The following is a 13,666-nucleotide window of genomic DNA, read 5'->3' on the forward strand; positions in this document are numbered from 1 at the left end:
TTTTTTTTCTGGTAAATGTGAAAATGTCAAACTGACACTTTAAATGAACCAGACACTTTAAATTCATCTGAATTAAAAAAGACTGAATATATAAGAAAAACGAGAGGCCACAAATGTTTGTTTCTCCATGTATTAGAATAAATAATGATAATAACGATGTTTAATCCAGTATTAATGGCTCTAAAGTAGGAACAGACTGATTATTAGAGGATCTGAGGTTCACATTTGTATTAATATTAATATGGTTGAATCAGATAACATAAGTAGACTGGTGTCATAAAAGCCCCGCCCACAGGACATTCTGGTATCGGCCAATCAACTCGTGGAAGAATTGTTTTGGTTCTAATTATGTTTAAATCACTTCAGTTCGATATGAAGCTGATATTAAATATTGTTAAGCGTGACTTAACGATACTTATATTTTATTTTCAGCTTGTGTTTAATTGTTATTGTAAACGAGTGATCGTTATCAGTTATTGATTTACTGATTTATTAAAACACATGGTTTGATCCCTAACGATGTGTAACTGTAGGAAAGCAAACGCTGTAGAAGGTGGAGTTCCTTCAGATCAGAGGTTCTGGACGGTGCGAGGTCTCACTCTGCGGCAGAACGTGGAACCGGCAGACGGTCCTGAACGGAGGATAATGGTCGGTGTGTGTGTGAGACTGTCTGTCATCGTCACCGTTCGAGGAACCGTCGTCCTGTTTGTTTCGAGGCGTCATTACAACAAAACAACAGCGCGTTAATAAAGAGGATGAGAACGGAGCGCCAGCTTTTGTTTTCGATGCTAATCAGCGCGATGATGATCCGGGCTTTGTTCGACTGAAACAGACGATAACAAACAGAGCAGCATCACTGTCAGCGGCGCCGCACGGAACATCTGTTCTCCAACCAATATTATGATCCGCTTCCACCCGGATCAGACGGGGAGGCTGGGAGGAACCAGGTGGACCCAGGAGGAACCCAAAGGAACCAGGTGGAACCAGGAGGAACCCAACGGAACCAGGAGGAACCCAACGGAACCAGGTGGACCCAGGAGGAACCCAAAGGAACCACGTGGAACCAGGAGGAACCCAAAGGAGCCAGGTGGAACCCGGAGGAACATGGTGAAACATGGAGGAACCCGGAGGAACCTAAAGGAACCAGATGGAACCAGGTGGAGCCCAGAGGAACATGTAGGAACCCGGTGAAACATGGAGAAACCCAGTGGAACCAGGTGAAGTCTGGAGGACCACAGAGGAACCTGGAGGAACAGGGAGGAACCCAGATGAACCTGGTAGGATGATGCAAAGAGTAGACTGTGGAGGAACCAGGTGGAAAGAGGAGGAACATGATGAAACATATAGGAACCCAAAGGAACCAGGCAGAACCCAGAGGAACATGGTGAAACACGGGGGAACCCAGAGGAACCAGGCGGAACCCGGAGGAACATGGAGGAAGATGGAGGAACCCAGAGGAACTTAAAGGAACCAGGTGGAACCAGGTGGAGCCCAGAGGAACCCGAAGGAAACCAGTGAAACATGGAGAAACCTGGTGGAACCAGGTGGAGCCCGGAGGACCACAGAGGAACCTGGAGGAACAGGGAGGAACCCAGATCAACCTGGTAGGATGATGCAAAGAGTGGAATGCGGAGGAACCTGGTGGAACCCGGATGAACCCAAAAGAACCTGGAGGAACCCTGAAAAACAGGTGGAACCCAGTGGAACTGGGTAGAATGACAGCAACGAAAGAACACAGTAGGACCCAGTGGTACCTGGTAGAACAGAACCGAGGAGATAACCCAGAGGAATCCAGAAGAATGACAAAGAAAGAACCCAGTGGAACCCGCTAGAATCTGGTAGACTGACACCAGGGGGAGAACCCAGAAGAACCCTGTAGGACCAGGTCGAATAATGCCAAGGAGAGAACCCAGTGGATCCCAGTAGAACTTTGCTGAATAACACCAACACATTAGAATGACAAGAACTAACCCAACGGAACCCAGTAAAATCTTGCAGAGTGGTTCCAAGGGGAGAACCCAGTAGGCCCGATAAAATGAAAGAGGCAGAACCCAGTGGAACCAGTAGAAGTCTGGTGTAGCTGTGGTTCTCTGGGTTGAAGGCCGTGGCCATGACCTTGGTAACTACTAATATCTACTCTGTGCTGTTGTTCTCCAGTTCAGCTGGTTTTTGGAGTTTAACTGTGGAACCACTGGTGGTTCTGTTCGGTAACCGATGGAGATAGAGGTTCTTGGGTCAATACAGGAAAACCACCAGGGCCTCCATGATGGAGTTAAACCCAGTGAAGAAGCTCCGGTCTTCAGAACTGGACCAGATCAGAGAACATGGACAGACACCACCTTTAACCTGAGACTGTTCTGAAGGTCCACATGGAACCGGGACATCCTGGACTGAAGGTGATGATGGAGATGTGATGGAGATCAGCACCTTCACCGCCAGGGTCCAGGGTTCTGAGGAGGCAGGTCTCAGGTTCTTGTTCATCAGTGATGGATGGAGCAGGAGGTGGAGGTGGATCAGGAACAGGTTCTGGTGGGTCAGGGACAGATTCTGGTGGGTCAGGGACAGGTTCTGGTGGATCAGGGACAGGTTCTGGTGGATCAGGGACAGATTCTGGTGGATCAGGGACAGATTCTGGTGGATCAGGGACAGGTTCTGGTGGATCAGGGACAGGTTCTGGTGGGTCAGGTGGTTTGTTCGTCCCTTTGAGCTCTGACTGTCCTATTGATTCTTTGTTTTGGACATTTTACTGTAATAATCACAGTAAAGTGTTGTGTGTCTGTTGTGTTTCCATTGTGTTGCAGTTGTGTATCTGTTGTGTATCAGTTGTGTGTCTGTCGTGTATCAGTTGTATGTCTGTTGTGTTTCTGTTGTGTATCAGTGGTGTGTCTGTTGTGTTTCTGTTGTGTGTCAGTTGTGTGTCTGTCGTGTATCAGTTGTATGTCTGTTGTGTTTCTGTTGTGTATCAGTGGTGTGTCTGTCATGTATCAGTTGTGTGTCTGTTGTGTATCAGTTGTGTGTCTGTTGTGTTTCAGTTGTGTATCGGTTGTGTTTCTGTTGTGTATCAGTTGTGTGTCTGTTGTGTTTCAGTTGTGTATCAGTTGTGTTTCTGTTGTGTTTCTGTTGTGTATCAGTTGTGTGTCTGTTGTGTTTCTGTTGTGTATCAGTTGTGTGTCTTGTGTTTCTGTTGTGTATCAGTTGTGTTTCTGTTGTGTATCAGTTGTGTGTCTGTTGTGTTTCTGTTGTGTATCAGTTGTGTTTCTGTTGTGTATCAGTTGTGTGTCTGCTGTGTTTCAGTTGTGTTTCTGTTGTGTCTCAGTTGTGTGTCTGTTGTGTTTCTGTTGTGCATCAGTTGTGTTTCTGTTGTGTTTCTGTTGTGTATCAGTTGTGTGTCTGTTGTGTTTCTGTTGTGTATCAGTTGTGTTTCTGTTGTGTATCAGTTGTATGTCTGTTGTGTTTCTGTTGTGTATCAGTTGTGTTTCTGTTGTGTATCAGTTGTGTGTCTGCTGTGTTTCAGTTGTGTTTCTGTTGTGTCTCAGTTGTGTGTCTGTTGTGTTTCTGTTGTGCATCAGTTGTGTTTCTGTTGTGTTTCTGTTGTGTATCAGTTGTGTGTCTGTTGTGTTTCTGTTGTGTATCAGTTGTGTTTCTGTTGTGTATCAGTTGTGTGTCTTGTGTTTCTGTTGTGTATCAGTTGTGTGTCTGTTGTGTATCAGTTGTGTGTCTGTTGTGTTTCTGTTGTGTATCAGTTGTGTGTCTGTTGTGTATCAGTTGTGTTTCTGTTGTGTCTCAGTTGTGTGTCTGTTGTGTTTCTGTTGTGCATCAGTTGTGTGTCTGTTGTGTTTCTGTTGTGTATCAGTTGTGTTTCTGTTGTGTATCAGTTGTGTGTCTGTTGTGTTTCTGTTGTGTTTCTGTTGTGTATCAGTTGTGTGTCTGTTGTGTATCAGTTGTGTTTCTGTTGTGTCTCAGTTGTGTGTCTGTTGTGTTTCTGTTGTGCATCAGTTGTGTTTCTGTTGTGTCTCAGTTGTGTTTCTGTTGTGCATCAGTTGTGTATCAGTTGTGTTTCTGTTGTGTATCAGTTGTGTGTCTGTTGTGTTTCTGTTGTGTCTCAGTTGTGTGTCTGTTGTGTTTCTGTTGTGTCTCAGTTGTGTGTCTGTTGTGTTTCCGTTGTGTGTCGTGTTTTCCCAACAGTCTCTCTGAGTTTACAGACACAAAGACTGGAGCGTTGAATCCCCTCGACTCCCGTCGTCTCCAGGGTTTTTCACACTGAGCATCGCATTAAACATCATATCACTGCAGTGTTGTGTGTCTGTTTGTGTGTCTGTCTGTGTGTCTGTTTGTGTGTCTGTGATCAGGGGAATTCAGTAAATCTCCAACAGTCTGTCACTGTTTATCTCTTTGTGTCTGTGTTTACTTGGTCCTTTATTCCTTCAGCTTTCACTGCGACTCTCAGATAAACTGGATTAAAACTGACGACGAAATATGAGTTCAAATGTAGTAAAACACCAAGAAAAAGTACACCCAATGAAGTATTAAGTACACCCAATGAAGTATTAAGTACACCCAACGAAGTATAAAGTACACCCAATGAAGTATTAAGTGCACCCAACAAAGTAATAAGTACACAGAATGAAATATAAAGTACACCCAATGAAGTAAAAACTACACAGAATGAAGTATAAAGTACACCCAATGAAGTAGTAAGTACACAGAATGAAATATAAAGTACACCCAATGAAGTATTAAGAATACCCAAAGAAGTAATAAGTACACAGAATGAAGTATAAAGTACACCCACTGAAGTACTAAGTACACCCAACGAAGTAATAAGTACACAGAATGAAGTATAAAGTACACCCAACGAAATAAAAAGTACACAGAATGAAGTATAAAATACATCCAATGAAGAATAAATAATTTGATGTACTTTATACTTCACTGGGTATACTTAATACTTCACTGGGTGTACTTACCCAATGAAGTATTAAGTATACCCAATGAAGTGTAAGGTACATCAAATGAAGCATAAAGTACACAGAATCCAGTAAAAAGTACACCAAATGAAGTATAAAGTACACTAAATCAGTATAAAGGTACACAGAATGAAGTATAAAGTACACCCAATGAAGTATAAAGTACACCGAATGAAGTATAAAGTTCAACGAATGAAGTATAAAGTACACCCAATGAAGTATAAAGTACACCAAACAAAGTATAAAGTACCCAGAATGAAGTATAAAGTACACCTAATCCAGTATGAAGTACACCCAATGAAGTAAAAAGTACACAGAATGAAGTATAAAGTACACAAATCCAGTATAAAGTACATCAAATGAAGTATAAAGTATACCGAACGAAGTATAAAGTATATCAAATGAAGTATGAAGTACACTGAATGACGTATGAAAGTACACCTAATGAAGTATAAAGTACACCAAATGACGTATAAAGTACACCAATCCAGTATAAAGTGCAACCAATGAAGTATAAAGTACAACCATTGAAGTAAAAAGTACACTGAGTGAAGTATAAAGTACATCGAATGAAGTATAAAGTACGCTGAATCCGGTATAAAGTACACTGAATAAAGTATAAAGTATGTTGAATGAAGTATAAAGTATACCAAATGAAGTATTAAGTACACCAATCCAGTATAAAGTACAACCAATGAAGTATAAAGTACAACCAATGAAGGAAAAAGTATACTGAGTGAAGTATAAAGTCCACTGAATGAAGTATAAAGTCACCAAATCCAGTATAAAAGTACACCAAATTAAGTATAAAGTACACTAATCCAGAGTGAAAGTATAAAGTACACCAAATCTAGTATAAAGTATCCAACAATCAATACATCAGGTCAGAAAACTGCTCCTTTAAAACACCACATCTGTCAATCACACAAACCAGGAGGAGAAAGAGGATGAGGAGGAGGAGGAAGAAGAGGAGGAGGAGGAGCAGCAGGAAGAGGAGGAGGAGGAGGAAGAGCAGGAGGAAGAAGAGGAGGAGGAGGAAGAGGAAGAAGAGGAGGAGGAGGAGGAGGAAGAGGAGGAGGAAGAGGAAGAAGAGGAGGAGGAGAAGGAGGAAGAGGAGGAGGAGGAAGAAGAGGAGGAGGAGGAGGAGGAAGAGGAGGAGGAGGAAGAAGAGGAAGAAGAGGAGGAGGAGAAGGAGGAAGAGGAGAAGGAGGAAGAGGAGGAGGAGGAAGAAGAGGAAGAGGAGGAGGAGGAAGAGGAGGAGGAGGAAGAAGAGGAAGAAGAGGAGGAGGAGGAAGAGCAGGAGGAGGAGGAGGAAGAAGAGGAAAAGGAGTAGGAAGAGGAGGAGGAGAAGAAAGAAAGAAAAGGAGGAGGACGAAGAGAAGAAGAAAAAGAGGAAGTGGAATGTGTATCTTTGTGTGTCTGTCGTGTATGTGCTGTGTGTCTGTTGTGTGTCTTTGTGTGTCTGTTGTGTGTCTTTGTGTGTCTGTCGTGTGTCTTTGTGTGTCTGTTGTGTGTCTTTGTGTGTCTGTTGTGTGTCTTTGTGTGTCTGTCGTGTGTCTTTGTGTGTCTGTCAGTCAACCTTCAGACCAGGTGGTGTCATGTTGTGCGTCTTAAAATTGTCGTCCCAGCTGTACCTGCTCCGCCTAATAACCCAGTGTGTGTGTGTGTGTGTCTGTGTGTGTTTGTGCGTCTGGGGATGTGGTTGATGATCCAATTCACCGGTGGCGGCGGCGGCGTTTCCCACTCCCCCTAAATCACACCTCCACACCCCCAATACCCCAAACGCCGTATTAAATCTTGCCACTGTTGTTTGTGTGTTTCTTCTTTGTGTGTGTGAATTTTCGCAGACCGTCGTTTCCCCCCGTGAGCTCGTCTTTTCTTCTTCATCCTTGCTTTTGTTGTTTTCCCATGATGCCTCAGGAAACACCGCACACATCCGCAAACGGCGGCGGCGCGCGCGTGTGTGTGTTTAGACAACACGCTATTGTTACGGCGAGAGAGAGCGAGAGGTTTTCACACAAAGACAAGACGATGATGTGGTGGAAGAAATTATACGTGTGTGCGGTTCTGTTTGTGTGTTTGTGCGTTTGTGTTGGACAACTGTTGAGTGACAGCTGCTGGGAGGCGGGAGGAGGACGACGGCGAGGAAAACGACCACGGACACGGAGGACTGAAAAAGCATCAGGACCGAGGACGAGTCTAGATTTAGAACCAGGATATGAATCGAATCCAGGACCAGGACCGGAACCAGGACCAGGATTTACGCATCCCGGCTGTGGTCCAGAAGACACAAAAGTCCACCGAGATGTTTCTAATCCTGATGGAATAAAAACACCAACAAAAGGAGAACAAACCAAGCAGAGATTCCACTAAAATTAGGACCAAATTTTCACAAAATCTGAAAAACAAACATCTGACCTGAACCTGACGGAACCAGAACCAAACTTTGATCCATTCAGTCCCAAAACCACAGTCTGGGTTTAGCCTCTGAAACAATGAAGAACACAAATATATGAATAAATGAAGCACAAAATAGTAATTAATGACATAATAAAATAACCCAAAATGCAAAAAACAGTCCTACAAATAAATGCTATTAAATTGGGAATTAAAACTAAAATGCAAAAACAAACAAACACCACAAATATATGACACAGTGAAGCAAAAACAAAAATACACAATATTAAAAAAATGACCAAAAATACAATTAACAAAAAAATTATACAAATAAAGAGCAAAAATTTAAGAAATTATATCAAATCTGAATATGAATAAATGATAAAAAACAAAACACAAGTATGTGAATAAATGACATAAATACAAATAAACAACAATAAAACATGATGTGGAAAAAGACCAAAAATAAATGAACAAATAAGATAAAAATCGGGAAAAAAAGACAAAAACCGTAAAGACGACTTGACTGAAATAGTGAAAAACACGTTAAAAACGTTATCGACATCAGAGACGATGAATAAAATCAACAAGTTTTAATACGTTAATGACGACAGAGACGGATGGGCGGGGCTAGTCACTCATGTTAATGTAGATACGGTGACTACGATAAACAAGGAGGATTGTGGGTAAATAAAAGGGGAGGAGCAGCAGGAAAAGAGCAAACGAACATTAAAAACACAGGAGAGAGAGAGAACGAGAGATCAATGAAACACAACAAATGATCTGATTACACAACAAGAAGTGTGCGGTTTGTGTGTGTCTGTGTGTGCATGTGTGTCTGTGTGTGCATGTGTGTCATGTGTGTGTCTGTGTGAGTCTCCTGCTGCCAATCACCTCTCTCTCCTCCATCACTGCGGTCCTCCGTTGCCATAGTACCCATCTCCAGGCCGACGACAGCATCGGAGGAGAAAGAGGAGGGTCTTTGACGGGGGCCACACACACACACAAACAAACACACAAATATAGACACACAAACACACACAGACATACAAGCACCAGCAGCAGGTGTGGCCTATGATGTCATTAGTGGGCGTGGCCTTTTCTACAACTTTTGAAACATTAACAGATGGAGATGTGGTGGTAAGAGGTCAGAGGTCGCAGGAGGACAACACCTGGTTGTTTTCCTTTTTTTAAAAAAACCTGGTTGTTTTCTTTCTTTTTTTTTTTTTTAAACGTGGTTGTTTTTGATGTTATTGAACAGTGTGTTATTTCTCAGGCTTCGTCACCAAACATCCATTCTCAAATGTTTTCAATAAAGTCCATTTTTCAGATTCAGGAGGTTTTGTTTTTGTGTCACCGATACGAGACCAGTGGCCTTCAACAGAGCGATGAACAGCTTCAGTTTTCCATCATCAAGAGTCAATTCAGTTCAATTTTATTTTTATTTTTAAAGCCCAATATCACAACAAGGTCACCTCACTGGGCTTTACAGAATTAGTTTATTATAAAAATAAGAAACAGTCAAATAAACAGTTGATGAAGCAAATGGATTAATGTCCCCTGTCCTTAGACCCTCCTTCTTGAAAGAAAAGGAAAAAGATTGTGTTTGATGCCAAGAAAAAGAAAAAATATTATCAATACAATCAACAGTAAAACACACACAGAAATAAAACACAGTGAAACGAACTGAGCGGAAGTCCAACCTTCTAACATACTGTACATCTGAAACTGTCCTCACAAACACAGAAAAGCACTGCAGTTTGTCCACACAGACACACAAAGACATGGACACACAACAACAACACACAACCCTAAAAATACACAACCCCATTGAGGGAAATAAACTTGTTGAATAAACACTGAAACACACACAGTTGTGTGTTTGTCTGACTTCCACTGTCTCCGCTCACCCTAATTATCTGTGTTTGTGTGTGTGTGTGTGTGTGTGTGTGTGTTTGACGTCCTACACCAGCAGACAGAGAGAAGCTGCTGCTGTCACTTCTACTAAACAAAGGAAAAGGGCTGTCGACGCACAAACACAGACACACACTGACACACACACTCTGACACAGACACACACTGACACACACACACAGATACACAAACACACACTGACACAGACAGGACTCAGTGAGAGGCAAACAGCTGGTGGATGCACAGAGTGGTGTGTGTGTGTGTGTGTCTGTGTGTTTGTGTGTGCATGTGTGAGTGTGTGTATGTGTGTGTGTGTTTGTGTTTGTGTGTGTTTGTGTGTGTGTTGCAGGTATCCGGAGGTACAGGGACTGTGGTGCTGATGCTGTACAGCTGGTGCAGGATGGATGTTTCCATGGTAACCAATGTGGAGATGATGATACAGTGCAGATGCAGGGCATGCACACGACACCACGATGCTGACGAACCGGACCCACAACCTGTGATGGTGTCATTGTCTCACACACCTCCACCTGTTTCACATAGACCTCCATCTGTAGACATGAACCCAGTGAGACCCAAGACCTGATCCAGACCCAGATCCAGGACTCAGGTTCAGTGACTCACAAACACGTTGAAGGTTTTCTGAGTAAATGTTTGAACTAAACAATAAATCCTGCAGAGACAATGGAGGTCATGGTGCGTTCAGGTGCACCTGCTGAACTATGGAATCTCTAGGGGTCAGTTTACAGTTTATCGTTCGTCAACCAGAAACTGACAGAATATGTGCTCCAATAGTGACCACAACAAACAAACAAACAAACAAACAAACAAACAAACAAACAAAGTATCTGGTTCTATATGTTACAGGAAAATTCTGGATACCTTAAAGAAACATGGAGGAACATTTATCGTGATAATTATGGAACGGTTTTGATCACATTAATGTTTCCAACCAATAGGAATGTGAAGTCCTACAGCTGGTTAAAGGTCAAAGGTTAACTCTGCTGGGTCACTCAGAGGTGTGATGGGTCCCAATACCTTTGTCCATATAGTGTAGTTTTGTAAAATGTGGTTCATATAAACATGTAGAGCATCTGGTCCCGACCAGAACCAGCTCTGATCTGTGGTTCCTCTGACATGTAGAGTGGAAAATTAACCTCATCCCTGGATTTAGTTTCTATAATCACTCTGGTTCTGTGGGTTCTATGGGTTCAGTGGGTTCTGTGGGTTCAGTGGGTTCTGTGGGTTCTATGGGTTCAGTGGGTTCTGTGGGTTCTATGGGTTCAGTGGGTTCTATGGGTTCAGTGGGTTCTGTGGGTTCAGTGGGTGCTATGGGTTCAGTGGGTTCTGTGGGGTTCTATATGTTCAGTGGATTCATGGGCTCTTTGTGTAGTAGGTTCTGTGGGTTCTATGGGTTTAGTGGGTTCTTTGTGTAGTAGGTTCTGTGGGTTCTATAGGTTTAGTGTGTGCTATAGTTTCAGTGGGTTCTGTGGGTTTAGTGGGTGCTATGGGCTCTGTGGGTTCAATGGGTCCTGTGGGGTTCTATAGGTTCAGTGGGTTCTATATGTTCAGTGGCTTCATGGGCTCAATGGGTTCTTCGTGTTCAGTAGGTTCTGTGGGATCTATGAGTTTTAGTGGGTGCTATGGGTTCTGTGGGGTTCTATGGGTTCAGTAGGTTCTGTATGTTCAGTGGGTTCTGTGGGCTCAGTGGGTTTACTGGGTTCTATGTGTTTAGTGTGTTCTGTGGGGTTCTATGTGTGTTCTGTGGGGTTCTATGTGTTCTGTGGGGTTCTATGTGTGTTCTTTGGGGTTCTATGTGTTCTGTGGTGTTCTATGGATACTGTGGTGCTCTATGTGTTCTGTGGGATTCTATGCGTTCTGTGGGGTTCTATGGATTCTGTGGGTTCTCCAGACTAAATTCTAAATGGTGGTGGATCTCTGTCAGTGGAACACGTTGACCTCCAGGTGTTCCTTCGGCAGGTGAACGTTCTACTCAAACTACTGGTGATTTCAGCGTTCAGTCCCTGAATGTGACGTTAAACTGCACCAACAGCCCCCCCCCCCCCCACACACACATACACCTGCACCCCCCCACCCCCTCCCAATAAAACACCCCTTTTGTTTTCTAAGCTTTGCTCCAAGCGTCGCCTCCAAACACTGGAGGCAGCGACGCTCTGTTTGGCAAAAACGGCGTCCCATCACGACAAAATAGCAGCGCTATCATCATCACCATCATCATCATCATCATCATCACGGTGCTGCTATCAGTATCAGTCGACTCGCCTACTTAGGATGCACTTCTGGGGTTTGGATGTGTCTCCGTCTGGCACCCATTTCCCCTCAGTGTGAAGGCAGTGACACCTGGAAGATTGAACATCCCGTCGCACAGAAGCTCCTTTTGTCACCATAAATATGTGACGCTATTTGCCGGCGCCATTAGAGAGCAGAGCTTCTTTTTATTTTTTGGATCATTGTTATGCTCAGAGTATTCATATCAGCCTCTTTCTTAACGTCGGCTGGAGCGAGGGGGTGGGGGTGGGTGAGGGCCCGGTGGTGGTGGTGGCGGCGGTGGCGGGGCGATGCATTAGCGGCGTTTTAGATGCGGCCGGCTGACAGCAGATATTAGCGGCGGGGGAATTTCTGCTGTTGCCTTTTGTCAGAGAGCTGTCAGTCTATGAGCCGGGCTCGGATCTGCAGGCTGTTAACTGGGTTTGTTCAAATTGGCCTGTGAGGGTTAGGACAATAGTAACAGCAGCAGGAACAGAGGAGATGGGGTGGGGGTGGGGGTGGGGGGGGGGGGTGGGCGTTAGGGTGAGTAATGTGGGGATATTTACACCAACATATACTCAGATACTGCATATAGACTGTATTCAGGAAGTGTGTTCTTTCTGTTGAGGCATAATAAGCCACAGATCCAGAAGAACGGTGGGGGGGGGGCTGTACCTGAGACCTGTCTTCATGAAGGCCACCATCCTAGGATTTCATATCAAGACCCATCAAGACCACAATTACACAAGACAGGACTCACAGAAGTAAAAGAGGAAAAATAAATAATCAAAAATCCGTTTACAGAAGCCTGATACCGACAGGATATGATGACTCACATGAACATACACAAACCTTTAACTGGCGTCTTATCTGTTGTACGCATTATAAGCTTTCACGCTGTTATCAGCCCCTGTCCAACCTGGATCGATGCGTCAAATACCACACACTGAGGGTTAGGGTTATGTCAGTCATACTCAAAGTGGGCTACGCGTACTCCCAGGGGGTACTCGGAGGAAGCCCAGGGGTACTTGAAAATTTTTTAAAAAACACATTAAATAAGTCATCATGTACCGAATACAGAATAAATAATGAGAATTAATACTTAATTTACACAATAAATACATTCATATAATAAAATTGACACTTCTGACCTTATTTCATTTCAGTATTTTCAAAAAGCTTAAAAACCCCCAAAGCGAACAGATTTTCACTAAAATGTTCAAAAGGCTCATAGTTCTTAAGCAATAATATTTTGGGCTGACAAGGTTAGTTTTATCGTCAATCATCTTGTTTAAGCTTTGGTAACATTTTAAGAGCATTTCTATTTCATATTATTCAAGATGAGTTTGAGTAACTAAGTAACTATTTTTGTTGATGAAAAGTTCATTTATTCATTAATGCTCAATTAAGTTATTTCTCTTATCAATGAAAGGACACTTTTCAGTTTATATTTTGCACAAAATTTACTAATAAAGATTTGTCGTTTTTAATATATTAAAGTTAAATATATTTTGTTTGTTTACAAAGTTTTGAAAATAAAAACAGACACTTTTGGCACAGGAACAAATTTAGCTTCATTTTCTTAATCAAAAATGCTGAAGCGACAGTTGGGGGTACTTGGCTCAAAATATATACATTTCAGAGGATGCTCCACTGTAAGAAGTTTGAGAACCACTGGGTTATGCGAACTGGAGATCTTGATGTAAATTGACACGCGATCAAATGGTGTTGAATAACACACCAAAGGTCAAAAATGCGTAGGTATAGCACAACAAATACCATAAGAACTGGTGAGACACACAACAGCATTTACTGAGATCAGTCAGCTGATGCTGATGGTCATGACCTGGTCATCGTCAGCGGCCCTGACAGCGACCCCCATACAGTCAGCATCTGTAACTGTGCAGCACGGGACTGGTGAAACAAGTCATTTAGCAGTGATTAACAAATATTCCAAAACATCTAATATGCATGGCTTCCTTTAATAGAAGAACTATGTTTGTAATAAGTACATTTAAAGTTTGGTTTAGCCCAGTGGGTAAAAAAATACACAATATACTTGCAAATGGATTGTTGGCAAAAACTTGACAACTAAGCAAAGACTGTAAAGCAAGCTATTC

This window comes from Sphaeramia orbicularis, chromosome 22 (genome assembly GCF_902148855.1).
Source record: "Sphaeramia orbicularis chromosome 22, fSphaOr1.1, whole genome shotgun sequence".
Classification (NCBI taxonomy): domain Eukaryota; kingdom Metazoa; phylum Chordata; class Actinopteri; order Kurtiformes; family Apogonidae; genus Sphaeramia; species Sphaeramia orbicularis.